Below are 25,203 nucleotides of genomic sequence, written 5' to 3' on the forward strand. Positions count from 1 at the left end.
CATTTCTTAATATCCAAGATGTGCATGGAATGTACATTTTTGTCTCCTACGAGTAAGCTCTGATCATATGTAAGTGAAAGAGAAAAGGGACTTTGATTTAAAAAGAGCTATTTGATAACAGCTTTTCAGAAGCACAGCCCTTCTAATATGTGATGAATGTATATGTATTGCTGGATACTATTAGTAGTAAAACCATTTATTTAGTGGGGTGAGGCTGCCTTAAAGATACCTGTACATCTGGTCTTCTCTGTAAGGCTACTTGTTATCTTTACATAGCACAAAGAGCTTGAGGAACACGGGAGTTCTTTTAGGGAAAGTTACAGTACTTACACAGTATAGTAGATGCTTATGATTTATGGTGTTGTAATCAGTGACCATTGATAGAGATATCTGGGGTGAAATCTGGATAAGTATTAAAGAATCCTGATATTTTAATTATCAGTCTATTTACGTCATTATACAAAGCTTGATGGGCATGGGGCATGGTGATGTGTATATTTGAAACATCCTTGCAAGGCTCTTTTTTGAAAATAATACTGTGAGCTGCATTTGGATGTGTAACTGTTAGTCCTTATGGAAAAGTCTGTTTAAATGTATTTTTCTCCTGAGGGCTCAAACATAAAATAGAATTTTAAATATACAAATGCTAAGACCCTAGCTTTGATGCTTCTGTCACTAAAATAGCAAGAAATTTATCAAAATTTTACTCATTTTTGTTAAATTAAAAAAATCTAAACAAGTAAGCCAACTTTTTTTAAAGATTGAAGTATAGTTGATTTACAGTGTTATATTAGTTTCAGGTGTACTATAAAGTGATTCAGTTATACATGTATTCTTTTTCAGATTCCTTTCTATTATTACAAAATGTTAAATATAGCTTCCTGTGCTATACAGTACATCCTTGTTGTTTATTTTATATACAGTAGTGTGTATATGTTAATCCCAAACTCCTAATTTGTCCCTCCCCTACTTTTCCTTGTTTGTTTTCTATGTCTATGAGTCTGTTTCTGTTTTGTGAGTTCATTTATATTATTAGTTTTTAGATTCCACATATAAGTGGTATCATATGACGTTTGTCTTTCTCTGTCTGACTTACATCCCTTAGTATGATAATCTCTAAGTCCATCCATGTTGCTGCAAATGAGTAAGCCACCTTCTTGAATGTGTAAAACTATGGGGACTGTATGATCAAAACTGTCACGAAGCCTCACCCCTTTCACCCACGCTGTGTGGTTATACCTACCACTGCAAGTTATAGTGATTAAAAACACCACCTGTATTTATTTTGCTAAAGAAAAAAAAAAAATTCTGAATGATGCTACTCTTAGAAGTTTTCTCCATTCAGTTGAGTTTTATATCTCCTTGAAGAGGTTTGGAAATAAAGTCTGCCAATTGGAAAGTAAAAATGAATAAAGATGTGGAAAACATCAATTTATCTAAGTGCAGCTCTGTAGCACAGAGGCAGAAGCTATAAAAGCAAGTGTTACTTTTCTTGAACTGAAGCCCAACTGCAGATGCTAGAATGGTTGTCAACTGCTTTTCTTCTCGTTGTTGCCCAGCAACGGACTCACATTCTTTAGTGAAAGGGGAGTGGTAGTCCTTACCCCCTTTTGATTTTTCTTCACCCCCACCTGCTCTATGTCCCTCTGTTTCTCTTTTAATACCACATCAACTTCCCCAGCTGTGACTGGACTTATAAAAGTTAATCTTGGAGTCGTGTGGCAACCCAGGGCAGAGAGCAGGGGACCAGAGACCATGGTTACCACTGTGGCCTCTTCGAACCAAGCAGGAGGCGCAAGACTCAGGGGTGGGGCACCCAGCAGCCTGCAGTTGTTTAGAAAGTGATGGCTTGCTCTGCACAGAGCCCGTGGGGGAATTCTTGGACTCTACTAGGCTTAATTCTTTAAAATATTTATTTTCTTTTAATTTTGGATTCAGATTCTTAAGATTCTGAGAATCTTTTTTCATCTGAGGGACACTAGCAAGATTACAGAAAATTTCAAGAGTGCTTGGCGTTGGTGCCAGGCAGGCCTGGGTCCAGATTCCTACATGATTTATGAGTTTTGGGGCTTCAGGCAAGTCTCAGAACATAAACTTTTTGAACCTCAGTTTCTCATTCATAAAATGGGGACAATCTCTCTTTGCAGGATTGTTGTATTAAATGAGATAACCATGCAAGGAGGATTCTTGAGATTCTGTAGGAGGCCAACGTCTGGGTGGTACCTAGTACTAATAGTGTGAAGAAGGTACTCTCAGTTGTATTCTTGACTTGGGCATTGTGCTGTGAGTTTTGGGGCTTCCTGGTGGCTCAGAGGTCAAAGCGTCTACCTGGAATGTGGTAGACCCCGGTTCGATCCCTGGGTCGGGAAGATCCCCTGGAGAAGGAAATGGCAACCCACTCCAGTACTCTTGCCTGGAGAATCCCATGGAGGGAGGAGCCTGGTAGGCTACAGTCCATGGGGTCGCAAAGAGTCGGACACGACTGAGTGACTTCACTTCACTTCACTTCACTGTGAGTTTTGCATTGTAAGATCTAAGCTAATGTGCTGCTGAGAAACAGAGATGATGCAAAGCATCTGGTGGGAGAATCTGCCGGTGTGGTTTCTTGTCCACCATATATATAGATCAAACACCATCACCTGTGTTCAGTATTGTCACATGTTTAGGGACTATCACTCTACTTGAGATGGACCAACACCCACCTGAAGGCATGCACTCTCTTGAATACAGGTGCTGATAATTTTAAACAGGTACAGAAAAATCTGTATCTATAATAACTTGATAAAATGGGTGGGAGGTCAATTCTTTAGAAAAAAAATTAATCACTGACTTTCCGAAAGGTTTATAGCAGAATTATTTTTCAAAGGGAGCTCTCTCTGTGTTTAAAATGTGATTAACATAAACCAAACAAAAAAGGATTTCAGCAGGCGCTTTCTGTGGCACAAAGTTAAGTCCACTTGTGTCCAGGGTTGCTTCAGCTCCCAGCATCTTTCTCAGGGCCGTCTACAATTGTTTCCATCACTTACTAGTTTTTATCTCGATTTTAGCTTCAGAATGCTTAGGCTGATATTCATGAGTATATCTTCAAATGCTATTTTAGTCCTTTTTTTTTTTTTTTTTTTTTTCCCTCTCCTTCCTACTGGATCCTTGAGGTGTGGAGAATTTTAGGAAGTAACATGGAGTGGTAGTCACTATTGTCAGCATGTAACAGAGGGAAGGTCATTGCATCTTTTTCATCCTGTTTCCTCATCTGCAAAGTGCTAATACTGGCATTGCTTACTTAACAGAACTACTGTGAAGTCCAGTAATAATAGCAAACAATTTTTTTTCTCCATTCTGTGAATGTCCTCCCCACCACAAAACTGTATTTTTTTTTCTGTAGCAGTTTATCAGCTTCAGCCCTATCAGCATTTGATACCCTGTAGTTTTTTTCTTTTTATTAAACTTTTAATTTTGTATTGGAATGTGGCCAATTAACGATATTGTAATAGTTTCAGGTGGATGGAAAAGGGACCCAGCCATACATATGCATGCATCCATTCTCCCCCAAACTCCCGTCCTATTCGGGCTGCCACATATCCTGTAGTTTAACTGTGGGGCTATCCTATGTACCATCGGATGTGGAGCTGCAACCCTGGTCTCCACCTACTAGATGCCAGCAACACCCCTTTTCTGCCACTTTTGTCTCCAGACATATAGCAAACATTTATAGGCAATTATGATGTGCATTGGAGAAGGAAATGGCAACCCACTCCAGTGTTCTTGCCTGGAGAATCCCAGGGATGGGGGAGCCTGGTGGGCTGCCATCTATGGGGTTGCACAGAGTCGGACACGACTGAAGTGACTTAGCAGCAGCAGCAGCATGATGTGCTGGGCACAATGCTAAGAGCTTTCTGTGCTTTTTTAGTAACTTTAATTTCAAGATAAATTTGTGGGGTGGATGCTTTAGTCCTAATAATAAAATGGTAGGTAATGCTGATTGATGGCTTTCTACCTGTCAGGCTTTGTTTGAAGGTCTTTTTATGCCATAGCTGTTGGTGGGAAACTGAGGTGCAGAGTGATTAAGTTACACGCCCAAAGTTTAACATGTACAACATAATGATTTGGTATGTGTGTATTGCAAAATATTGCAGTCCATGGGGTCAGAAAGAGTCGGATACAACTTAGCAACTAAACATCGCCACCAGCGTATTAATATATTGCAAAATGATGAATAACACCCATCACCTCACATAGTTACAGATTTTTTTTTCTTCTGATGAGAACTTTTAAGATCTAATCTCTAAGCAACTTACAAATACGTAATACGGTATTGTTAACTATAGTCCTGCTGTACTTTATATCACCAAAACTTATCTTTTAACTGAAAGTTGCACTTTTTGACCACCTTCCCCCATTCCCCCCACCCCCTCAACCTGTTAGGCAGGCTCTACTTATGATATCATTTTACAGATAAAGAAACTGAGAACTAGAGAGAGGCTGAGTAACTTGTCCGAGGTCTCATAGGTAGTAAGAGGCAGATGTGGCCTTCAAACCAAGTTTTTTCTGACTCGTCCACCTACACTCTTTCCTGTTGTGCAATATGGCCTCCAGAGACTGAGGTTAAGGGATTAGGTGCCGCTCTAAGGGCTTTTTGTCCTCTGTTGTCCTAACAGCAGAGAAAATTCACATTAGGGCAGGTCCCCATCAAAGGCCCACTACAGCAGAGCTGTTTCCTTGTGGATTAAAATCTACAGTTTCTTACTTCCTGAGGTCAAATGGCCACTGTGATGTGGGCTCTCCTTTTCTGAGTTAATACACTTTTCTGAGTCAGTGCCCCGACTTAGCAGCGAGTGACAGAGTGGTTTTCCTGGGAGAGCTGTGGTGCCAGGGCCTGCTTGGGTTCCAGCAAGGGTTTTGGGGGGCCAGAGCTAATTCCCTAGTACAGAATGGTCCAGGAGAAGAAAACATGCCCGAAGGCCCTTGCGTTGTCTTTGTCTGAGAGGGCTCATCTATGGAAGATGACCAAACAGCAGTGAAGTTTCAGAGCAGACTTAAGTATTTTTCTTAGCACATTTACCATCCCCTCCCCTGATTATAATAAGTTGAGAGGGAAATGTGCTGTTTGACTCTACAAATAGAATTGTAGGTACACTGAACTAATGGTGTCTCTCCAAGCTCTATCAGTTCATGCAGAACTTTGTAAATTAATTGGGGAGGAATTCTACTGAAATTTATTTTGATAACTTGAGACCAGAAAAAGTTGGGAAGATTTTTATTGGTAAAGAGAGGAAAAGGGGGCTCTCCTGGTAGTCCAATGGTTAAAATTCCAAACTTCCACTGTAGGGAGCACGGGTTCAATCCCTGGTCAGGGAACTAAGATCTTTCATGCCCCACCGTGTGACCCTCACAAAAAGCAAAAAAGAGAGAGAGAGTGAAGAAATATGACAAAATTTGCTATTTTTGACATTTTTGTATATAAAATTTCAAACATGCATGAAGTACAATGACTACCTATTTATAATATTTATATAAACTCCTTGCTGCTGCTGAGTCGCTTCAGTTGTGTCTGACTCTGTGCGACCCCATAGACGGCAGCCCACCAGGCCCTGCCGTCCCTGGGATTCTCCAGGCAAGAACACTGGAGTGGGTTGTTGTTTCCTCCTCCAATGCATGAAAGTGAAAAGTGAAAGTGAAGTCGCTCAGTCGTGTCCGACTCTTAGCGACCCCATGGCCTGCAGCCTACCAGGCTCCTCCATCCGTGGGATTTTCCAGGCAAGAGTACTGGAGTGGGTTGCCATAAACCCCTTACCTAGATTTAAAAATGGGTAACATTTGCCATATTTGTATCCTATTCTTTAATGGAAGTATTTTCAAGCAAATAATTAACTCCAAATACTTGAGTAGTTATCTCTAAAAATTAAAGACATATTCCTGCATAACAAAATTGTCATTTTTAGACCTAAAGAAATTAACAATGCTTTTTTTTTTTTAATTTTTGAACATTTTCAAACCCAGAGAAGTACTGAAGAAGAGTACACTCTTCATTTGAATTCAGCAATTCTAAATGTTTCACCACACGTCTCTCTGTGTATTTTCTTTTTTCACTAAACCATGATTTCAGCCTTGTATACTTCAGCATGCAGCTTCTAAGAGTAAGGACATTCTTTTGCACAATAGCAAATACCATGATTACCCAAGAAAATTAGCCTTTGTTAAATAATATAATTTAATATATAGCCCTTGTTCAAATTCTCCCAATTGCAAAATATCTTTTGCCACTGTGTGTGTTCACATATTCTATGCTGTAGTTTTATGCCTCTGTTTTGATTTCAGAAAAGTGCTTCTCTCCCCTTTACAATTTTGTTTCTTTTTCACAATATTAAGTTTAAACATTTTTTTAGACTAGTATTCCACTTGGGTTTCTTAGGCTTAAATTAGGTTGAAAATTTTGACAAAAATACCTAAGTCAGTTTGTGTATTTCTTATTGCATGAAATCAAGATACAAACAATGCCTTCTTAATATCACCTAATTCTCAGTGCTTACTCAGACTTTCCCAATTGTTACAGATTTTTTTTGTTTTTGTTCTTTTACAGTGGTTTGTTCAAAGGAAATATTTTGCATCATTTAAAAAAAAAAAAAGTAGAAAAATAGACTAGCTTTAGTGCTGTTCCTGGTAAACACTTTAGGTTAATGTTTATGTTTCTGCTAGATGCCAACCACATCTTTTTTCTTTTATAGAAATTATTTTTAAAATTGAAATAATTTTAAAAATGACATTTCTCTTAATTACCTTAAAAATGTACTATAATTTTTGTAGAAAAGTACACAGATCTTAAGTATGTTGCCTGTTGAATTTTCACAAATTGGACACACCCACATAAGCAGCTTTCAAGAAATAAGACTTTCCTAGAACCAAGAAGTCAGAGAAGGCAATGGCACCCCACTCCAGTACTCTTGCCTGGAAAATCCCATGGACGGAGGAGCCTGGTAGGCCACAGTCCATGGGGTCGCTAAGAGTCGGACAGGACTGAGCAACTTCACTTGCACTTTTCACTGTCATGCATTGGAGAAGGAAATGGCAACCCACTCCAGTGTTCTTGCCTGGAGAATCCCAGGGACGGGGAGCCTGATGGGCTGCCATCTATGGGGTCGCACAGAGTCGGACACGACTGAAGTGACTTAGCAGCAGCAGCAGAACCAGGAAGTACCCCATCTGCCCTCTTCTAGACCCTCACAGTCCCCAAAGGTATCACTCTTCTGATGTCTGGTGTGATGGGTTCATCAGTCTGCTCAAAATTACTTCTAGTTCCCTAAAAGAACGAGCACAAACTAGAGAAGCCATAAAAGATATGAATATTTTAGTTCGAAATTATGAAAGCCCACCTTCAATCAAAGACATTGTAAATGATATACTGTATATATTTTCACACAGAATAATTCCCACAACAATGTTTTACATAATGGTTTCATTCAGAGGCTCCCCCTGCTTCCCGAGAAATGGGATTTAATCCAAAACGCTAAAGGTTAAGTTATCAATGGAACTCAAAGGGCATTTTGTTTCCATTTGGATAAGTCGTTTAATGTTTTTTAAGTCCACGCATATGTTAACAATGGAGGCAGTCAATTATAGGGGAGCTTAGCAAGGCATTCCTGGAGTTCTCCTCAGTGATGAGCATCGCGAAGTGAATTCAGGAAAAGAGCAACTATTTTTCAAGGAAGGAAATTATTTTAATTAGTAACTCGAAAAGGATAATAAATAGTCAGATAATTCTGAAATTGCTTGGCTTTGGGACAAGTAATTACATTGAGCATGCAGTTGAAAAAAAAGGAAATAAAGAAAACGAGGCTGGGGGCACATATAATCAATTCGGTGCAAGTAATTACATTATGAAGGCTTCATGATAATTTTATGGTACATTAACAGTGCGGAAAAGCATGCATCCTGCATTCTAGTAAGAAGGCTGGCAGTACAGTGTATGTGTACGTCTCTTGACCCAAGGTTGGTTTTCATGAATTTCCAGACTGTTGGGCTCTGCAGCTGCTAATAGGTAACCATCTAATGGGCTGAACTAAGCAGGGAGATGGAAACCTACTTGTAGTGTCCAGTGAAGCCTTCTTAGATCACCAGTGGTGGTGGTGGTGGTAATTGCTGAGTCGTGACCAACTCTTTGTGGTCCTGTGGACTGTAGCCTGCCAGGCTCCTCTGTCCATGGAGTTCTCCAGGCAAGAATACTAGATCACCAGTATGCCCCATGTAAATTGGGTCGCGAGGGTCCTGCAATGTGCATCTGGGCGGTATTATTGTAGGTATCTGTGGGTGACTTTCTCTGTGTGCCTGGAGGGTTTTGTTTTTTTTTTTTTTTAATTTTTTAGGGGGTGGGGGCGGGGAGCAGATAGGAATCAACCTTCTCTGGTGTGGTTTTCAATGTGACATGCCCTAGTGACATTAGTTGCAAAGTGACTTGCTAAAATTAGAAAGTGAGATTGAACAGCTGGGTTGATGGCCTAAGTGCTGGGTTCCCACCAGTTGTTTCAAGGGGATGGAGCGGAGCCACCCAGAGTGCTTTGCAGCAGCTGTGACCCCCCAAGCCAAGGAAGCTACATTTTGAAGGAACACTAAGAATAGACAGACTCTTACAAGCTCCCGATTTTGAAGTAAGGAAGAAAGCTAAAAGCTTCTGGGTGCAAAAATTCAGTTCACTTTTTAAGAACACAAGTTTAATTTCCAGCTTTCATAAATGGAAATGTATATAGCAAACATGGAATAGCTTGAAATCATAATATACATATACATGCCCATATATGTCTCTCACTGTCTCTCTCCAGGTCTATAATCTTTATACGAACTCTGCTTTGGATAAACTCAGTCATCAGGTTGCTTTGGTATTACAGCTTCATAGCATTACACTCACATTTGCCCACTGATTCTGGATGCGAGCTGCCTATGTTTTTTAATTCTGGTCAGTTGGGTATAAAAATAGTGCTATAATATCTGAAGTATGGGAGGGCACGGCAACCCACTCCAGTATTCTTGCCTGGAGAATCCTGTGGACAGAGCCTCGTGGGCTACAGTCTATGGGTTTGCAGAGTTGGACACAACTGAGAAACTAACACTTTCACTTTCTTTCATTTTCACATCTGAAGACCATTGTGTGTTCAGGCAGTGCTGCTGAACTGAGTTTGATGCTGTGCTTGGAATAAATACCACAAATGGTTTATTCTGATTTCCTAAAATGTATTCTGCCTGCATGAGTGCATGCTAAGTTGCTTCAGTCATATCTGACTCTTTGGGACCCTATGGACTATATAGCCTACCAGCCTTCACTGTCCATGGGATTCTCCAGGCAAGAATACTGGAGTAGGTTGCCATGCTCTCCTTCAGGGGATCTTCCCTACCCAGGGATGAAACCTTCGTCTCTTACATCTCCTGCATTGGCAGGCAAGTTCTTTACCGTTAGCGCCACTTGGGAAGTCCAAAGTATATTCAACAACATATTAATAAAGTGAAAGAAAAGATCACACCTGAAATAAATGTTAGGTTGCTGTTGCTGCTGCTAAGTCGCGTCAGTTGTGTCCGACTCTGTGCAGCCCCATAGACGGCAGCCCACCAGGCTCCACCGTCCCTGGGATTGTCCAGGCAAGAACTGGAGTGGGTTGCCATTTCCTTCTCCAATGCATGAAAGTGAAAAGTGCAGGTGAAGTCGCTCAGTCGTGTCGGACTCCTAGTGACCCCATGGACTGCAGCCTACCAGTCTCCTCCATCCATGGGATTTTCCAAGCAAGAGTACTGGAGTGGGGTGCCATTGCTAGTTCAAACACAGAGCTTTTTGTAACAAGGCAATTTAGGAGGGAAATGTAGCATTTAGTGTTTCCCAAATTTATTTGATAACAGCACTTTTTTGGGGTGCAGGTTTGGGGGATTATCTTCTAGAACTTAAATCCCATAGAATGTACTTGAGGTTATACTGCCTGTAAATGCATCTCCTCATAGCCAGTATGACTAAGCCCAAAAGCTTTTGTCACCTGAGAAGTATATTTGATTTAGGTTGAATGTCAGATGAGGTCCATCTGTGAAGTGAAGCTGTTGGCAGACTCAGAAGTGTCTTTCCCTACAGAATGACTTAGTGTTAATTACCTCCCTTATCCCCACCTCACGGCACACTTTCATTTTCAACTTTTTGTCAAAATAGTTGTTACCAGGATTATGGGAATTTTCCAGACCAAAGTTCAACCTGGCTTATTTTATCTTCCTTTTGTAGGACTAAAGAAAGAAAGTGAAATGACTCACTCCAACTCTTTGCGACCCCATGAACTGTAGCCTACCAGGCTCCTCCGTCCATGGGATTTTCCAGGCAAGAGTACTGAAGTGGGTTGCCATCCTTCTGCCATCCAGGGGATCTTCCCAACCCAGGGATCAAATCTGGGTCTCCTGCATTGTAGGCAGACACTTTACTGTCTGAGCCACCAGGGAAGCTCTTATAAGACCATGCTGACAAAAATGTGTTCAAGGAACATTTTGAAGCAAAATAAGAAAATACAGCTAGTTTATTTAGATAGTCATATAAAGTCACGTTTCTGTCATTTTCCTCTTGATTTCATTTCAGTGTAATAACAGACTTCTCTTTTCTCACATAGACAGCATATGATAATTAATACGTGCACATATTCTTGCCCTTTGTATTAAAATTATATGTCTGAGTATGCAAATGTGACCCTTTTCTCAAAAAGTCATTTAAAATGAATCCAGATCCTAACAGTTCTTAGCTGTTTCTTCTAATATAGCTGTTTTTCTTTCAGGGCACATTACAAAAATGTACTTTGTGTAAATGTTAAAAATGTAAATATCATAAAAAGCTAAAAGGGAGTAGCTTAGGAAAAGTAGCCTAGAATTATCTCTAATACTTTTTTCCCATTAAAAAAATAAGTAGGAAAGATTAATCTACACTTAAGTAATTATAGTTATGTGTGTGTGTGCTCAATCGCTCAGTTGTGTAGAACTCTTTGTGACCCCATGGACTGTAGCCCACTAGACTCCTCTCCTCTGTCCATGGAAATTTTCAGGCAAGAATCCTGGAGTGGGTTGCCATTTCTACTCCAGGGTGTCTTTCCAACCCAGGGATTGAACCTGGGTCTCCTGTGTTTCCTGCATTTACAGGCAGATTCTTTACCATTGAGTCACCTGGGAAGCCAGTTATAGTCAATTACAAAAGTTAATAACCTAACATTTATAGAATTATAAATGAACACATTTATGAAACATAAAAAAATCAATATTTGAATATTTTCCCTAGTAATCAACATTAATAAAGACCAAAGACAAGTCAGGCTGAAGCTGTTATTGTCAGAGTTTCTGAGGGAAGGAACTTACCAGGAGGCGGGACCTTTAACAGCCCCAGTTCTGGCTGGGAGCCCTGCTCTTGAGAGCCATACTCGGTTGCTACCTTTGTGTCTCCAAATCCATCTTCAGAGTCTTTTTACCTCTTCCTTTTAAGTCACAGCAGAGAGTCTGGCTTTGTATTTGGTTTACTTTTTTAAAGTAGTATTTGTCTTTCTTCCTCTCCTTCCTCCCTAACATCAACTACAGGATCACATGGAGCTAATTTGTTTTACTGTCACGGGAGTCCTTTTTCTGGACCAGATGGGCCTGATTAAAACCAGGCCAGTTAAAAGGTCAACTTGGTAGGCAAGTGCATACACTCCATGACTCAAGGGGTTCAGGAGGGATGAGGAGGGATGATTGGTGTGTGCTCAGTCATGTCTGACTCTTTTGCAACCCCATAGACTGTAGAAGACCCTCCCAGGGTCTTCTCTCCATGGGCTTTCCCAGGTAAGAATACTAGAGTGGGTTGCCATTTCCTCCTCCAGGGGATCTTTCTGACCCAAGGACTGAACCTGTGTCTCCAGAGTGCAGGTGGATTCTTTACCATTAAGCCACCTGGGAAGCCCACGAGGTGGGATTATTAAAGCAAGATGATGAGGGGAAGAGTCTGTCTTGTGGGCCCCTTTCCTCTGAGGGACCGAGCCTGTAGGTGACGTTGTTCCGGGACAGTCAGGCTATCAGCAGCACCAACTGTCTGTACCCTCTTTTCCTTCCTTCCTAAAGGTCCAGATTATTTGTGTCAGCCTCTTTGGGTTCACAAGGCCGTATCCCGTTATGGGAAAAAAAGCCCAAGACCCAACTCTAGAGTAAGTTTGGGCTCTCAGCTGTGTCACATAGAACATCAGGAAATTTATTAAGTCATTTAATTTTTCCCAACTCAATTTCTGGATGTTAAAAATGAAGGTTAGTAAGTCTGCTATGTGAGGGTACAATTAAGGTAATTTTTGGAGCTATGAAGTGCTATATACATGTCAACTGTTGCTGTCAGACATTATTATTACCATCATTACTGTGAATATTGTAATGTATGACTAATAGTCATTATCATGACTGTCGCTATTAATGAATGTCACTATTAACTTCATTCGTATGTTCACTCATTCATTCATTTGACAAACATTTATTTATTGGAACTTCCCTGGCAGTCTGTATATACAGAAGGGTGGTGCTAGTGGTGAAGAATCTGTCTGCCAATGCAGGAGACGCAAGAGACTCAGGTCCAATCCCTGGGTTGGGAAGGTCCCCTGGAGTAGGAAATGGCAACCCACTCCAGTGATCTTGCCTGGGAAATTCCATGGACAGAGGAGCCTGGTGGGCTACAGTCCATGAGGTCGCAGAGAATCAGACACAACTGAAGTGACTAAGCACAGCATAACCTGGTGATCTAGTGATTAGGATTCGGTTCAATCCCTGGTTGGGGAACTGAGATCCCACAAGCCATGCAGTGTGGCCAAAAACCCAGCGGCAACAACAAGAGCAACAAAAAGTATTTATTGAGTGTCTACAATATGCCCGAGGTGGTATACTTTCAGGGTCCATGGTGAGCAGCACTTGGTGGTGGTTCAGTTGACCAGTTTGCTAAATCAAATTAGAATAAATTAATAATGCTTTCATTTGTTTTAGAGGCTGTTACAGCATCCTCTAGGCTTCATGTCCTTCCAGGGACCAGTAAAGAACAAATTTTCCTGGATGAGTTTTTTCAAAACTTGATAGATAAGGGTACATAAGATAATGGGTGATTTGTTTGATTCTGTCACTGAGAAACAAAATATTTTGTTAAAGGAAGCTCATTAAATACATTTTTTCCCTCCTTGCTTTTTAAAGTCATTTGTTTCATGAGTAATTTTTGAATATCTGCTGTGGGTCTTCCACACTAGATCCAATATTGGAACTACTGAGAACTTGAAAGCTTATTTAAAGTCTCCTTCAATTCAACATCCTTTAAAAAAAAGTCTCATGGAAAGGAAAAACCTAAATGTGTCCTGTAGAGAAAATACCATTTCCTTTGACCATTATTATGATCTTTATCCTGCTTCTTTATACAGAGTTCCTCTCCAACTCAATGGGAACTGCTTAGCAGTTCTGAAGGCAGGATGTGCCTTGGAGTGGGAGGAGAACGAGGCTTGTGGTTGGTCATCAGACTAAATTTAAACCATTATTTGGAATGACTATGTAATTAACGTGGGGGTTAAAAAATGAAAAATACAGCTGCAAGGGTAGTTTTCTTCCTTTAATAAGAAAAGAAGTCAGGAGGCATGAGAAGAAAACAAACACAGGAACATGAGGCATGCATTCTCTTTCATGAGAAGAGAATCAAAGATGCACCCTAATCTTTCAAGAGACAATAAATGCCTCTCTCTTCTGGATTAGGAAGATGACAGCAAGAACGGCACCGCAGCTGGGCGTCTCCAGAGCAGACAGGTGCTGGATATAAGATGCCTCCGATTGTCCTGTGAAGTGTAGACAGTGCTCCAGATGACAGGCCCCGCTTGATCTGCCAGAGGACAGAGCTGCTCAGTCTGTTGACGCCTGGTTCAGAGTCCCCCAGCTTGCTCAAACAGCTGCCAGAGGCAGCCATGAAATATTGCTTAATTATAGAATTTCCCTTGATCCTCTTTATCCCTTCTCCCGCTCCCCGTACCCGGCTTTGTGCCCCTCCCTGGTTCACAGCACCTTTAGGCTGAGCACTCAGGGGAGTATTAGGATGGTGCCTTTTCCAGCTCACAGTTAAGGGACTGACAAGAGGTTCAACTACACTCTAGCTGTGGGCTTATTCTTGGAGGCTGTAATTAGCAGTGTTAAGTTCGAATATGGAATGCAATGTTATTTTTTTCAGCAGGAAGCAAGTTTACTTGGAGCAGGGCAGAGGAGGATAGCTTTTCTCATTCTTTCTCTCCTTTTTTTTTTTTTTTTTTTCTGATTAGAAAGTAATGGTTATTGTACAAAGCGGAGAAAGTATCAAGAAATCTAAAGATATGACTAAAGCCTACTTTCCTCTTATTCATATGTTTGGATATTAACCAAAATAGTATTATGTTCACTTAGTATTATGTTCACTTAGCATTATGTTCACTTTCTATTTTAATAAGTATAGATCCATGTCATGTGTAATGTCTGTTCAGTCTTCCATGATCTGGCTGACCCATAATTTACTTAACCATTTAACACATTTGAGACATAAATAAAACTGCAGTGGACATCTTTGCACATACATTTTGCATACTTGTTTATTGGTTTGGAATTATGTTTGTAATTAACAGGGACATGAAATGAGGTTGTCTCTAACATTAAATTAAGATGATCAAGGACTGATGTGATGGTTCGGCATATACTTGTCTCTTTTCTATTGTCTTGTTCTTACTGAGTAGCTTTCGTTCCTCATGATTTAAAAGGATTGCTGTAGCTCTGGTCATAACGTCTACTTTCCAAGTTGGAATAAAGAAGGTGGAAAGCAGAAAAGACTGTTTATCCCTTCCATTTAACGAACTTCCCTAGAATTTCACACAGCATTCTGTTTATCATCTCGAACTTAGTCTCTTGGCCACACCTTGCACCCAGAAGAGAGGGTGAGTAGATACTCAGAAGCAACTGGCCATCTCGGCCATATCTTTCTGTTTCCTTGGTATATGTTTCATGGAGGAGTTTCTAATGTAAAGATTTTTCAAGGATTTTGTAATATGTTGACAAACTACTCTCCAGAAAGAGGTTACCAATTAACTTTAGTAATGTGTAAGAGTGATCCTCAATGAGGCTATGGGTTCTTTGGTGAGCATTTTAAGGGCATTTTAAAACTTTCTCATGAAGCTGTGTTTTTATCTTTCTTTAAATCATACATTCTGGACAGAGTTGATGTAGGGGTTTCTGATACAATTTTTTCTTCAAATCAAGGTCTGTACAAGTAAGAGTATTCCTTCCAAAAATTGGAAGGATGTTGGCCTGAGAATTCAAATGTTATTCACATGTTTCCTCCACTTTTAAGAACGCTTATTTGGAGATTCAATTAATAAGCAAGCCCAGTTTGAAAACTTTTACTGCCAATCAAGTAAAAAGGCACAACCAAGAAGCTGCTCACTCAGCCCATGTCAGTATTAAGATATAAAGATGTTTGATTTCTGTTACACCATTTCCTATAAGTTTAAAAATCATATCAAAATTAAAAGTGCATACACCTAAATAGATGTTTTTTACTATGAGAATTAATGCTAGCTATGATATATTAGTGAAGAACAGTGGGGTTTGGATGGGTTAATAAGTCATAAAAAATGGAAAAAAATACATTTCCTGTTCTTTGTTAAGTGTGTGTGTGTGTGTATTTTTTTTTGGCTGCACTGCCTGGTTTATGGGATCCTAGCTCCCTCACCAGGGCTTGAACTCAGGTGCTCAGCATTGAAAGGGCAGAGTTCTAACCTTTGGACTGCCAGGGAATTCCCAATAGTAGTATATTTTTGATTAACATACACCTGTGGGTACAAAATCCCATGGACGGAGGAGCCTGGTAGGCTGCAGTCCGTGGGGTTGCCGGGAGTCAGACATGACTGAGTGACTTCACTTTCACTTTTCACTTTTATGCATTGGAGAAGGAAATGGCAACCCACTCCAGTGTTCTTGCCTGGACAATCCCAGGGACGGCAGGGCCTGGAGGGCTGCCGTCTCTGGGGTCGCACAGAGTTGGACACGACTGGAGCGACTTAGCAGCAGCAGCAGTGGGTACAAAGCTAACTCGTTTGTTTTGCATTAACATGTTTGTATAAAACTATAGTACTTTTTAAGCTAATTTGTTTTTCCATTTTGTTGATTCACAGAAGTTTCAAGTCTTCTTGTGTTTCTGTACCTAATCTGTGCCCCTACATTTTGGGGTAAACTATGGGAGTGAACTATTTTGACCCTGTAATTGATTTAAAGAACTTCGTTAGGGTAAAACTTCTTGAGCATTTCTGTTAGGAAGGAGGGAAAGCCATTAGGTACTCTTTTTCTAGTATTGTCTTATGCTTTTCACATCAAGCTGAAATCCTTACTAGTTTATACATGAGACTGGAAGTCTTGGGCTGACACGGGATGCTCATTACCATTGAAAGTGCCTAACAAAGGCATTAGAGGAATCTCAGCTTTGGCCTTCTCTTACAGACTGGACCTGAGAATTGTTATTGTTAGAATGTAGGGTGAGGGGAGGGGTGGTAGTGAAGGAGCCACTGAAAGGCTGGTGGTTTGCTTGTTCTTTTGTGTTTTGACAATGTTTTTGTCTCAAGATCAATGGTTAGTTAGCTGCTTTATGTGACATCATATAAATCTGTAGCTTTTGCAGTGAATTAATGCCCACTCTTATTTTTTCCCCATTTTCACTGTACCCTAGGGTGTTTGCTGACAATTTTGCATTTGAATTCCTCAGATCTTTGTAAAAAGTTGGGATAGATCTTCAGGAGAGAAAGAAGTGGAATTAGTATTTATAGAGTGTCATGGGTGTGTCTGGCACTGTGTGGGTTGTTTTGTTATGGGATGAAATATTTAAAACAGCCTCACGCACGAAAGGATGTTCTTAGCCTGTTTCACAGTGGAGGAAACTCAGGCTGGGAGACACTATGTAAAGTTAACTCTTAACTGGTTATTGCAGAGCTCAAAGCCACTGCGGTACTGCCTCATTTGGGTGATGCTTTCAACCCAAGATGCAAAGAAATACACGTAAAGAGACGCTTTGGGCTGGGTTTACAGGAAACATAAGCAGTGCTGCCTGGTGATTATCTTCCAGGCCTCCCCTCCCTGCTGGGAAACCTAACTCAACTCCCCTTCTTTTGTCTTTGCTCCTCCAAACCGGTTCTTGCAAAATGGGATGCTGGCTCTGAAAAGCACCTCCAGTCTTTCTCCAGACCAGGGTTGGGGCTCATGCCAGTCTCTTCTCTAGTTCCATGTATCTTGTGCATAAAGTGACTGAAGACCAGGGTGGCCCATCCTCTTCCCAGAATTAAAAACAAGAACAACAACAAACCAAAAAGGAATTGGCTCTCCCCACATGAATAAAGGAGAGACTAGATTAACCCAAAAGAATTCTTGTTTTTTTGGAGGTTTTGCCCTATTTCCTTGGACAAGTGATATTTAGTTCATTTTGCCCCACTGGAACAAGCAGCGTGTCAATGTCCCATTTAAGAACAACTGGAAAAACAACACGTTGAAACATGCGTTGAGCACGGAGAGCCTGGAAAAACAATTTTCAAAGTATTTGAGCACTTAAAGTAGCTTGGTAGCTTAAAAAATTTTTCTTTTAAAAACTGATTGAGAGATTAAAGCTGCTTCCCAGATGTCAGATGCTGTTGATACCGGAGCGTATCTAACATGCAGCTATTGAGATAGAATGTTAGGCTCTGGACCTATTATAGCAACAATAAAAATAGGGTGTGTGCTTTTTTACCCTCCACACCAAACCTTTATTTCATTGCCACTGCCCACCTGATTGCCAGCTTCCAGGTCCCACGTTACATCTTCTGTTACGTCCTGCCAGGGAGGAGAGGACACTGCAGGCATTCAGGATCATATGTCTATTTAAGTGGCATGAATTCAATTCTACATGCCTAGCAAATCCCAACATAAGTATTTGGGGACAGCATCACTTCATCTGGAGCTTGGCTGTAGAAATAGTACCATGTCCTAACCCTGGAAAGATCTGGCTGTGTTGGACTTACTGAAAGACCTTATAATATACACAAAGCTTAGCACACTGTACATTATGGCCCATTTAAAGGATTTGCAGTGGTAATTTTCACCACACTCCGCATTTGCCAGAACTGCTTTTGGGGCTGCATCCTCATGGAAGATACTGTCCTGGGGTAAATACAGTTTGTTGAATGACCGAATGGATGAATGCCTTTCACTTCCTTTGATAATTTTAGAATTCACCATTCATTAAGATCCTCATCTTCACGTCTCCTCATTACTATCCCTAATTTTTGTTTGTGAAAAAGTGGGAAAATAGGTACCGAGCACCTACGTTATACTTGATGCCTGGAAATAATAAAACCTGGTAAAATAAACTCTTACATGGTTGTTCAGCTTCAACACAAGAAACAATGTGGTTTATAAATCTTTTAATACCATTATTGATCCTGACATGAAAAGCAAAAAAAAAAACAGTGTTGATAATACCATTGCAGTATAGCCCAAGTTAGGCGCTTGGCCAGAGGCAGACAAGAAAACAGAAACACATTCCTTTTTCTTCTCGGGTTTTTTTTTGGGAATAGAAAAAGTGAGGTGAAGCAAGAGTTGGCTCAGTTTGCACAGAGGAAGTCAGGTCTGCCCCGGTCATATGGCACTGGGGACCTCAGCGGGGATGAGGGGGTGCCTCTCACACAAAAGCTCACCCTCCGGAGTGAGGTCACTGAGTCACACCTCTGGGTCATGTCCGTGAGTCATGGGCTTCCCAAAAAGGCTTTCTCCAGAAGTGGCGCCTTCATGGTGTCCCCAGCTTTCTCACCCCAGGGATAAATGCTGGTAAATAAACCCCTTCAGGAAGTAACTATGATTATTACAGCCTCAAGTGGGCTCACTCTGCACTTCAGGACTGACTGCAGCTCTGCCTGACTCAGCTCTCTGCCCAGATGGAGCAGGTTTGGAAAAGTCAGATTCGTGTAGATGGATGCCTGAGGCTGGCTGAGGTGGAAGTGCCTGAAGACCTTCCATGCTGCTTCGGCTCCTACTGCTGCTGATTTCAACAAGTGGAGACTTCTTGGCACCGCTGAGATGGAAGTCGAGGATTAGAGCCTGGTAGTTAAAAATACAGTCCCTGTCATTCATTTGGAATTCCAGAGAACTCTGAAATTTTTTGAATTGGCAAGGAATGGTAGAGACCGGAAGCATGCAGCAAAATAATGCTTCTGGTCTTGTATCATCTTTTATTAGAGGATCCTAAAAAAATCCCCTACTTATATATGAGTTATTATTCCTGTGTCATAGACTGCAGCTATGTTTGATGAGCTGCTGAAGTGAAAATCTGACTGGAACCTTTTAACTATAAATTCCTTGTGGTTTCAAAGAAGGATGAGCTTTCTCAGCCAACACACTTTTGTTATGTGAACAGTTACCTTTATTGTATAGCATAAGAGAGTCAGTTTTTATAGCTTTAGGACTTAATCTATGAATGATATGAATGTTTTCTAATGGATGTGTCAGCTAGGTACATTTGCAGCTTGACTTTTACCTCTTTGTATCTTTTATTCTTATGCATTGGACTAGCAAGTGCTGGTGATGTTTAGGATTTTGGCAGAACAGAAAAAGAATTATAACCAATTGTAATGTAATGAAAGCTGCTTTGGGACGAAGAATCATCAGCTGGGCTGACAATAGGAAAGATGACAACTTGGGAGGGAGATTGGTCGCTTTAGAAAGAAAATAATACATCAGCTGTGCATCTTTTCAGCCAGGTGAAGAGCCAGCACTTTATTTCCAATTGTCAATGTATTCAAAAGACAAATCCTTATTATCCAGCTGGACTGATAGGGTTAAACAGAGGGGAACAATTTTACTGATGGCTACTAATCAGATGGGGTTGCTACTATAGACGAGGGCTTTGAGCTGCTACTGCTATGGGGCTTCCACTGTGATCAGCTCCTACTATTCCCTGGGTTTGGGTGGCTCAGTGGTAAAGAATCTGCCTGCCAGTACAGGAGACGCAGGAGACGTGGCTTTGATTCCTGGGTTGGGAAGATCCTCTGGAGAAGGAAATGGCAACCCACTCCAAAATTCTTGCCTGGGAATTCCCACGGACTGTGGAGCCTGGTGGGCTACAGTTCATGGGGTCGCAAAAATGTTGGACATGACTGAGAGACTAAACAACACAAGGAACTATCTGGAGAGTGTATGTTTCTGAACCTGGGAGAATTATAAGTGTGCATGCCAGCTGTCTTTGTTCTCGTGATTAAGACCCATCTCTGGTGTCAGTCGGAAGAGCCAAGTATCACTGGCAAAAAAGCAAAACACGACAAAAGGCTCCACTCAAAGAAATGCAAGATGTGAGTAAGATATGATGTGTCATTTCCTAGGTCTTGAAATTTAAATCAGAACACACTGCCCACATGTTTAATGTAATTGAAAGGCAGCATTTATCCCTGAAATACAACAAAAAAGTGAAACAGCTTTTACGTATTTGTATTTTAATTCTAATTGGGGAAAATTTTCAAATTTTTATGTGAGTCCTGGGCAAGTCTTCTTGCCATCTGGTACAGGATTAAACATTGGCATAGCATTTGTTTTCTGCTGACAGTGGGTCCAATTTATTTGGCAAGACCTGCCTGGGAAATTATCAACCTCATGCAAGTCTGCTTCAGTTTTCATTTTTAACACTGATGAGTTTAACTGAATGGGTTCACAACAAGCAAGTTGCAAACCTATTTTAGTTACCAGTTTTTAAGCAAATCATCTTCAATCTGTATAAACATTTGTTATAACATTAAGAGGGTGGTGAATTGGCCTACTAAGTCAAAAAAAGAGCTTTAAATGTCTGATTTTTAAAAATCAGCATATTTTACCTATGCCCTCAGTTGGGCTTGTGAAAATTCTGGGGGTTCCAGGAGTATTGTTTTTCAAGTGCCTACCATGTGAGGGCACCTTGCTCTGCCTCTACTGGGCCTTTTCTGTAGTCAAAAGAGCTTGTGTTCCATTGTAAGAGAAATATTAGTACCCCCCCCTCCAAAAAAAAAAAAAAAAGAATGAAAGGAGAGGTTAAAGAGAAACTGGGATTGGCAGGAGGATGAAGCGAAGAAGCACTGAATATGAATTGAGTTTTGAGCAAGTCAGAGGAGCCTGGTGGGCTACAGTCCTTGGGGTTACAGAGTCGGACTGAACAACTAACACTTGCACTTTCACAACACTTAGAGCCTTTATACTCCCATCTCCTTGGTGTGGTTGTCTATAACTGGGCTTCTCTGGTGGCTCAGACAATAAAGAATCTGCCTGTAATGCAGGAGACCTGGGTTTGATCCTTGGGTCAGGCAGATCCCCTCAAGAAGGAAATGGCAACCCACTCCAATGTTCTTGCCTGGAGAATCCCATGGACAGAGGAGCCTGGAAGGCTACAGTCCATGGTGTTGCAAAGAGTCAGACATGACTGAGTGACTAACTCTTGCACATAATCATCTATCTAGATGGTAGTAAGAAGCTGCTTTTAAGTCGTGCCCTAACAGCTTGGTTGAGGGAGCCCTGAGTAATGTCCAACACAATTAATGTGAAACTCTGTAATATATTAAGAGAGGAGGAAGAGTAAAAAGGCCAAACACTTATACTTGCACATGAAATCTTTGCCCACATATATGAGCAAACAGCTTATATTGCTGAACTCCAGATTCTTTCAAAATTAAACACTCATAATCATTACTATTTTTATATCTTTGTATGCTTCCAGCAATACAAAATGTATTACATAGGCTTTCTCTATTTCAGAAAGTCTTTGTTGTGTGGCTTCCTTCCATGAAGTTAGTGTAATAGGTCATAAACTGGGGGGTAAATTTATCCAAAAAACACCAAGCCTCTTCCTGGGCTATAAGAAGCTGGTGGATTCTGTTTTAGCAGATAAGATTTTATCTTTGCCTTTCATGGTTCTGCTGCCAGTCAAGATTTTATATTTATAAAATGCTTTTCATTTTTATGCCTAACAAGTGCACGTGCACTATAGGAATTATACAATCCAGGCTTGTTGAGCTAAAGGTTGCCAGCCTTGGGCTGGAGGCCGAAGCTGTCTTCTGTGAGTTCACTGGCTAAGGAGGTGAGCATGAGAAGTGAAGTGAACTGGTCATGAAATCGGCAGGTGACCTCGGTGATTACAGGTTTCCCAGAACAACTGTTTTTTCACCCTCAGGAAAAGGAACCAGAACATTTGTTGGCTTTTTTACCCCTGTTTCATAGATATGGGTGCTGAGACCAGGATGGGTTAAATGGCTTGTCCACTTAGGTCACACAAGATCTGAGCTGTATTAAAGTTCAGACATATGTAGGGATCCCCTGGAGATCCAGTGCTTAGGACTCTTGAGCTTTCACTACTGAAGGTGCGAGTTGGATCCCCAGTTGGGGAACTGGATATCCCACAAGCTGTGCTGCTGCTGCTGCTAAGTCACTTCAGTCGTGTCCGACTCTGTGCGACCCCATAGACGGCAGCCCACCAGGCTCCCCCGTCCCTGGGATTCTCCAGGCAAGACTGTGAGGTGTGGCCAAAACAAAGAAACACAACAAAAAACCAAAAGAACTCGGGTATGTGTGACTCCCAGCCTGTGGTCTTTCCAGAAGACACAGTTGCTTCACTGTCTCCCAATAGGATGTCAAGGGTCGTGGGGACCTCAGACCCAGCTGTTCTAGGGATGAGTCTGGAGTGTGTTGGAGAAGGGATTGTCAGATAGAAAGGGTGGGGAAGGGATGGAGGACAGAAGGAAAACCTGAGAGACTGGGGGAGAGAAGCCTGGAGGCCATTGTCCTCATCCAGGTGAAAGGTCATGTAAATAGGAGCTAAATTAACAATCTCCTGGAGGCTGTTGGGAGGGGCCAGGCCTGTAGGGGAGGGTGATTGGGAGAGTCGTAATGCTGCTTCCCTCCCCCACTGATTTCAATGGCATTCTAACCCCAAACACAGAATGTTCCTAATACATAAAATGGCTTTCCCAACTTGTGTCTGTATTGAAGAACACATTCAGATTCTAGAAGGAAAAATTATTTAACACAACGCAGCTTTCCATAAACTACCATTTCCAACCTAATATCTTCTCAGAGAAGTGCTTGACCTTTCTTGCCCCCAGGCAAACATGCAGGTCCTCAGAACTGAAGCTCTCACAGACCCTGGTGTGGTTGTGTATTTGTCCTTTATAGAAAGGGAGTCTGGGAAGTCTTAGTCAAAGGGGCCCCTGAAGGCAGAGGAAAAGATTCCATTACCTTTGTAACAGGTGCCATTTCATTGCCCACCACCCTGGGCTTCCATGAGAAATCCCTGCAGACATCTTTTTTTTTTTTTTTTTCCCAGTCCAGGAAAATTGGGTGTTTGAGAGTGTGTATCAAGAAGAGTTTTTCTTTCCCTTAGAGACTGGCTTTTTTTTCTTTATAAAAAGCATGGAGACAGGTAATTGAATCCATTTCTCTTCCTATTTTGGCCACTCAAAAATAGGAGCCAAATCTCTAGTTTATCTCCAGTAACTTTTTAGTACCTATGACCTGCATTTTCATGCATCATTTTCCTTTTTTGTCTTTTTGCACCTTCAGAAGTGTTTTATTTTCACTGGTTATGAAAACAGTACATTATCACAGTTGAAAACTGGAAAGTATAGAAGAGTTTAGATTAAGGGGGAAACAAATCTCCAGTGAGCATATTATTTGCTTACACATGTGCGTGCTCAGTCATGTCCAACTCTGCAACCCCATGGACTGTAGCCCGCCAGGCTCCTCTGCCCATAGAATTGTCCAGGCAAGAATACTAGATGGGTTGCCATGTCCTCCTCCAGGGGATTTTCCCGACCCAGAGATCGAATCAGAGTCTCCTGTGGCTCTTGCATTGCAGACCGATACTTGCATATATCAGTCTAAATACTTTGGTGTCTTTTTTGGTTCCTTTTTTTAGGGAAGTGGGGCTATGCTGGGTCTTTGTTGTGGTGAGTGGGCTTGTGTAATTGTGGCACTTAGTTGCCCCACAGGATGTGGAATCTTAGTTCCCTGATCAAGGATTGAACCATTGTTCCCTGCATTGGAAGGTGGATTCTTAACCACTGGACCACCAGTGAAGTCTTCTGTTCCGTTTTCGTATGAAAGCTGTATAGAATGTGTGTTCATAGAATATACACTATTATGCAGTTGAATATACATATATAAGTGTATATAAATATTACATAGGTAAATTTTTAAGGGAAATTGGACTTAAAGCAGCAGAGAGACATTTTCTTTCTTCCCTTCATCATTTCTTTCTCCCTTTCTTTCATCATTTTTTTTTTCCTTTTTTCCCCCGTAGACATTTGCTTGAAGTGGACTCAGCAAGAGAGTGACGTCAGACAGGGGTGGGAGTAGTAGGGAAGTGGAGATTAATTGAGCTAAACTGCGGGTCCTGGCAAACAGTGCAGTATTTCTCTGCACTGAGAAATACAAGAAAGGAAGTGACTCAGTAGCTCTGAGAAGAGGGAGCAGAGATGAGGCAGCAGCATGAAAGAGCGATGGTTTATCCTACGGTTGGGAATAGGATGCGGGGACCTAAATGAATTTAGTTTTCAAACCAAATCATGAGTGGTGGATTAAATTCTTAAGAGCAATGCCTTTGCTCTTGGCATTCAGACCAGGTGTCGCCCTGGATGTCACGTAAACTGAGTTTTAGAGTAGAACTGCCCTGCGGTCGATTGGTGTGCAGGGGCTGGAAAGTGGAGTGGCTTTCTTCTCAGAATTGTTTCAGAGCAAAGAGAACTTCTTCTCAAAGTTGTTTCAGAGCAAAGAGAGCTGCTTAAGTATGAAAGGCTCCCCCTTGTACTCAAGTCTTTGGGGAATACAGTGAGTGACACATTTAATTATCAAACCCGCTGGGAACAAAAGTCCTTTAAAAGCGTTGGCGGGGTGTGGAGTTTGAAGGGTGGGCTGAAGAGGCTCACACGGTTGTGGGGGCAGTTTTGGGGCTTGAAGCTGTGGCTGAGTTGTGCATCTTTGGGGTCAGATCTCTTAGGATGAGGGTCAGAGGGTCCATCCAGAAAAACCCTGCCCTCTCTCCCGGGGGATGGAGACTGTCAGCGCAGTGGCTGTCTTCAGACAAGCTGGGCTTCTCTACCACTTTGGGCGTGAGCCTTTCTGCTCTCTGCAGACTTGAGAGCCCCAGCCCACTTGTTCAGAATGTGAAGGGTGAATGGGGGA

General features: G+C 41.4%; 1 protein-coding gene and 1 long non-coding RNA gene across 3 annotated transcripts in view; both read left to right on the forward strand.

The window, feature by feature from the left end:
• Positions 1-25,203, forward strand: part of WWTR1 (WW domain containing transcription regulator 1) — a 146,539-nt gene that overhangs the window by 56,165 nt on the left and 65,171 nt on the right. The gene's annotated exons all lie outside the window — the stretch shown is intronic.
• LOC123334480 lies at positions 10,344-14,449 on the forward strand. Its single transcript, XR_006552417.2, has 2 exons — positions 10,344-12,267; positions 13,735-14,449. It is a non-coding gene; the product is annotated as an uncharacterized LOC123334480 (long non-coding RNA).

Source organism: Bubalus bubalis, chromosome 1 (assembly GCF_019923935.1).
Source record: "Bubalus bubalis isolate 160015118507 breed Murrah chromosome 1, NDDB_SH_1, whole genome shotgun sequence".
Taxonomy (NCBI): Eukaryota; Metazoa; Chordata; class Mammalia; order Artiodactyla; family Bovidae; genus Bubalus; species Bubalus bubalis.